Raw genomic sequence first — 6,129 nt, 5'->3', positions numbered from 1 at the left:
ATTGATTCGGTGACTGGGGTAATCGGGATGGGTGTGTCAGAGGCGGTGCGGTTGGCGCAGGATAGAGCAGGGTTTAGAGCTGTTGTGCATAGGGTCGGTATGAGTCGGAAACGACTCGATGGCACATAACAACAACAACAACATCCATCCATATACCTGACAGGTGTCTCCACCACAAAATCGAAACACATAGCATTTTCCTGGGGATGAAGCTTGTGGCAAAATCTACACTATTTAGTCTTTCACCAGGGTATAGTGTGGACAATACTTATATTGACTTTTCTTATAGAAAGTCACTGATGGAATTAAAATAGTCTATTTTACTTTGGGAACAAATGAAGGTCTTTCAAAGGGGTTTCCAATTAATAAATTACCAATTCTGCATCCCATAATCCCTTATCAATTATGATTTTTGAAAACCATGAGATAGGAGAAATAGCAGAAGAGAAAGGAATAATTCCTATGTAAACTTCGGAATGTGACCTTTAAGCTGAAGATCACCTTGTAGGGGAGCACAAGTCTTCCCCGTCACCATTTTAATTTGTATACAACTATATAAATTGCTATTTCCATGGACATGTCAAACACTTTTCTGGGAAGAGAGTAGTCAGCAAGGTTTCTACTGAAAATTCTGTCATTTAAGTTTCCATACTGCACTTTTCTGATTTTAAACTATTTTTCAATATAAATATGTTTAGAAAATACTTGAGAGTATAAAGAATTCTGCCTCCAGAGATAATCACTGTCAACACCCAGGCATATAACTTTCCAGACATCAAAAATACAGTGAACCCTGTAGAAGGTGCAATTTAATGGGATTTTTATTTCTCTGGGTTTCTCAAGTTTTCCACTTTTGACAGTGGGTAGTCTTATCACTTTTCCATCATTAATAGAAAATATATTTTTCCTTCTCTGACAGGTTTCTGATTTCCCTGAATTTCTGTGTTATTGTTGTTTTACAGATGTGTGTGTGTGTGTGTGTGTGTGTGTGTAGTGCTGTTGAGTCGAGTATGACCCCATGAATAAAAGATCTGAATGCTGTTTCTATTATAATTATTGTAGTTTCCTTAATGTTCATAGTTTCCAAAGGCATGTTGTTTAGGAAGTGGATGCCAATCCTACTTCCAAGCCTGTCTTAATTTAGGAACTCCACCAAACACTGTCTACCATGGGTGACCATTATGGCATTTGACACACCAATGGCACAGCATTCAGTATCACAGCAACCCCAAGTTAACTCAGTACGATGAATTTACAGACCACTGCTGTATCACTTATATAAAGAAAAATGCAACTGCTCATTTGGGTTCCTATTTTTCACAGGTTTAAATGTAGATATGTGAAGAAAAATTCAACTCATTGTTGCGGAGTAAGAACTGACAAATAGCTGACTCCCCAGTGGGTTTTCAGAGGTTGTGAGTCTCACAGGAGGTGACTGCCCATCTTTCTCTCACTGAGCTGCTGGTGTTCAGTCTGTCAGGGAGGTATCACGTTCGGGTTAACAGCACAATTCTCTACAGACTACTCACCTATGTCATTTGTGCAAATTTCCAGAGTACTCTTGGAGCCAAAGATGATGGAGCTTCGTCTCTCATACTGTGGATATGTTGCTGGAAGAGACTATTCTTTAGAAAGGGACATTAGTCTTGGAAAGATGGAGGGTCAGTGAATGAGAGAAATATCCCCAAAGAGACGGACTGACACAATGACTGCGGCAATGGACTAAAGTATGTCAGAGATATTAAGGATGGCATAAGATAGAACAGGGTTCAGGTCTGTTGTTCACAGGCTCACTATGAGTTGTAATGGACTCAACGAGGCCTAGTAGTAAGAAGATGCACTGCACTCCCAAAGGCATGTGGTTCAAATCCAGTAGCTGCTCCATGGGAGAAGGGCAATCTCTTCCTGTGTACTATTTCTGCCCCACCCCCACCCCATGTACTATTTTACTGCATCGGAAAACTTGCAGGTGGATCAGTTATGAGTGGTTCTGACTCTACAGCACATAATAACAACAACAAATATTACTAAGAAGGAAGCTCTGGTGGTTTAGTCCATAGAGTAAGGCTGCTAGCCCAAAGATCACTCCTCTCTGGAAGTTCCAATCTTCTATCACCGAAAGTGAGAAAAATGGGAAATCTCCTCCCATGCTATTTATGGCCTTGGAAACCCAATTGAGGCTCTGCTATGAGTCAGTTCTGACTTGATGATGGTGAGTTTGAAGTTTGTTTTTGAAGATCACTTAGGGCAGAGAAGGCACAGTTACAACACAATTTAAACTTCTGTAGAGTTGAATAAAATTCAGTAGTTTTATTTGATGTATGTTAAAAGCATTGTTGTTGTTGTGTGCCGTCGAGTTGTTTGCGACTAACAGCAACCCTATATACAACAGCCCTAAACCCTGCTCTATCCTGTGCCAATTGCATTGCTTCTGACACACCCATCCTGATTACCACAGTCACTTAATCAATCCACCTTATAGAGGGTTTCCCCTCCTGCACTGTCCCTCCACCCTACCAAGCATGATGTCCCTCTCCAAGGACCTGTCTCTCCTTACAACATGTCCGAAGTATATCAGACAAAGCCCCAGAATCCTTGACTCCAAGGAGTAGCCTGGTTTAACCCTCTCCAGGATGAATCTGTTTGTTTTCTCGGCAGTCCATGGTACATTCAATACTCTTCTCCAGCACCACAGCTCAAAGGCATCAATTCTCCTTCTATCCTCCCTAGTCATTGTCCAGCTCTCTGATGCATAACAAGTGATTGCAAAGACCATGGCCTGTATAAGGCGCACCTTCATCTCCAGAGAGACACCATTGCTCTTGAGTACTTTAGAGAGGTCCATAACAGCAGACTTTCCCATCGCAATACGTTTTTTTATTTCCTGGCTGCTGGTGCCAAGAGTGTTGACTGTGGAGCCGAGGAAACTGAAGCTGTGAGCAACCTCAATCTCTTCGCCATCCATCCTGATGCTACCTACCATTTGGTCCAGTGGTGAGAATCTCTGTCTTCTTGACATTGAGCCTTAGTCCATACTGAAGGCTGCAGTCCTTGACCCTCTGCAGCAAGTGCATGAGGTCCTCCTCAGTTTCAGCAAGCAGGGTTGTGTCATCTGCTTAACACAGATTGTTGATAGATCTTCCACCAATTGAATTGCTATTTACTCATTTTAAAAATATACCTGTGACCTCAAAATTAGAAGTGACATAGGAGTCTCTGAACCTCTAAAAGGCCATCAAAGTTTTCAGCAGACCATTGGTGAGCATCCCTCCTTCGCTGTAAACCCAACAAACACATGAGATTGATAATCTGAGGAGGACTTAAAGACAGTTCATTCTAGCCTTAAATGTTCATTTTCTTACTTTTCTACCTTTCTTTCTTCTAGACACTCTTTAATGAAGTACTATTTAGCAGGTTCTGACGTACAGCACTTTCCTTGTTTATGTGCAGAACTAGACATTTTCCAAGGAAGAGTTTGCCCTTCCTCTTTTCACATGGCTCCCAAGCCTAAAACATCAGTAAATCATCAAAGCCTTCATGCTTCACCTCTCTCCCATTCCCAGGATTCCATTTTCTAAGTTCACAAATGGTCCTCACATTGTTTTGCATTATTATCTTTTTATGCATACTTCCTGGTTCTTCTGCTTGAAGCTTGTAATGGCTACTAATTATTTATCTTTATATTCTTTTGTTGATTTATATTCATCAAGAAAGCAAAACCCCTCACCACCATCCCAATAGGCCTTATCGTCAAAAATGGAAAAAAGATCAAAGTTGTCAATAATCATTTTTCTTGGCACTGACAGTCAAGATAATGAATAGATGAATTGGGAAAAGCTGATGTCAAGAACCTCTCCAGAGTACTGAAGGGCAATTATGTCAGTTTGAAGACTAAGATGCAATTTTTTTTAAAAAAAATTGCTTTTGAATAAGCACAAGGAATGCATGTGAAAGTTGGACAGTGAATGAGGAAGACAGAAGAGGTACTGGAACTTTTGAATTTTGGTGGTGGCAAATAGTATCAAATACATGTATTGCCAAAGAACAAACAAATCTCTCTTAGAGGAAGTCTAATTAATCAGGGTGCACACTAAAGGCAAAGATGGTGAAACACCATCTCACATACTTTGAGCATGCTGCCATGAAGCACCAGTCTTTAGAAAAAGAGGGTCCGCAAAAGAGGGGAAACTCTCAATAAATGCACTGACTCAGTGACTGTACCAATAAGGTGGAGCGTGGTGGAAACCATGAGGATGGTGTAGAACAGGGCAGAGTTTCAAACTGTTGCTGAAATTGTCAACTATTTCATTCTACTTGGATGCACCATCCACATCCTTCATAATAGCAGTCAGGAGATCAGGAGATGTATTGCGCTGAGAAAGTTTGCAATCAGGAATCTCTTCACAGTCTTGAAGAACAGTGATGCCATTTTGAAGACTAAGGCGCTCCTGATTCAAGCCATGGTCTTTCCAATTACTTGCTATTCATCTGGGAACTGGACAATGAATAAAGACAACAGAAGAAAAATCAAAGTCTTTGAGTTGTGGTTTTGGAGAAGGATACTGAAGAGCCCATTGATTGTCAAAAGAGCAAACAGATATGTCTTAGGAAAAGTGCAACTACTTTCTCCAGAAAAAGCCAAGGATGGTGAAGCGTCATCTCATATACTTTGAACATATTGTTAGGAAAGCCTATTACTTGGAAAGGGACATCATGCTTGGAAAGGTGGAGGGTCAGTGAAAGAGAGGAAGACTCTAAGTGATGTGGATTGTTATAGTGACTGCAGCAATGGGCTTGAGTGTGTCGATGATGATGAGGATGGTGAAAGACAGGACAGGGTCCAGAGGTGCTGTTCATAGGGTCGCTATGAGTTGTGCTCAACCCAATGGCACCTAACAACAACAACATTATTTTATTTCTAACAAAGCACCATGCTATAGTAGATACTCCAAGTAATTCCTTGATAACGTCACACCAAAGGGATGGTTGAGGTACCAAAACTGACTTTCTAGAACGGGATACAGGACCTTTATTTTACATCAAAACTGCTATTGGTTAGTAGGGGCTGCATAATAATAAGGGGTCATCAGTACTATTGGTAACATTTTAATTTATTCCTCTAAATCTATATTCACTTTTCTAGTATTTCTTTTGTTCTTTATATTTCTTTTCCTCTACTTTATTTGAACCCCCTTAGTCAATGACCTGAGCTTTCAAGTCAACCAAAATTTAAAAATTCCCTACACTGGCATTCCTAGAGAGCTTGAATACACATCTATACTACAATATAACATTTAAGATCCCTTTCTACTACCTAATCCTCCCCTTTCACCAAGCCTTTGCCAGATGCTGTGTTTGTAGAAACAAGCTTTATGCTATAATTTAGAAACTTACAGGAGGTTCTTGTGAATTTTGCGCCTCCCAGTGGCCAATGCTATTGTCTACAACTATGCTTCACAGGGTTTTTCAAGTAGCTCATCAAGCCCTTTCTTACAAGGTGCCTACAGTGGTTCAAATCTCCATCGTTTTGGTTAACACTCAAGGACATTGTATCACCCAGGAGTTCCACTGAAAAAGACAGTAGACAAATGTAAAATATATAAATTAATAGTAAGAGATGTGAAAACTCTATCACTGTCCCAAATAAGAAAATCATGAATAAAAGACAAGTTTGTTCTTTCCTAAAAATTATTTTCTAAAACTTAAAATGGGGTTGTAAAGGATATTTCTTGCTCTTCACAGAATAAGATAATATCCATAAAACCCTCCAAGAATTCATTCAGGCCCCTACTGGTCTGTTGTATATACTAGGAAAGACAAACAAAGAAGGCAGAATATAGGAATAAAACCCTTACTTTTCACTGTAACAGCCAATCAATTAACAGAATAGAAACCACTAGGCCACCAGAGCTCGCTCAGAAAATAAATTTGAAGATATAAACTATACATGTGTTATTATCAGATAGTAGTTTCTATCTTTTTTTTAATCAAATGATCCTTTACTGAAATGTTTTCATCTATAGTTCTTAGCTATGCTGGCATTCCACAGCACCACTCCTGATACCATCCATGATGTCATGAGAGTGGCAGCCATTAGCAGGGCAGTCCATAGCTTGGGCAGTTCCCAGG

The sequence above is a fragment of the Elephantulus edwardii genome, unplaced genomic scaffold (genome assembly GCF_000299155.1).
Source record: "Elephantulus edwardii isolate Elephantulus edwardi_28Jun2011 unplaced genomic scaffold, EleEdw1.0 scaffold00015, whole genome shotgun sequence".
In the NCBI taxonomy this organism is placed as follows: Eukaryota; Metazoa; Chordata; class Mammalia; order Macroscelidea; family Macroscelididae; genus Elephantulus; species Elephantulus edwardii.
Note: the sequence above shows the minus strand (reverse complement) of the source record.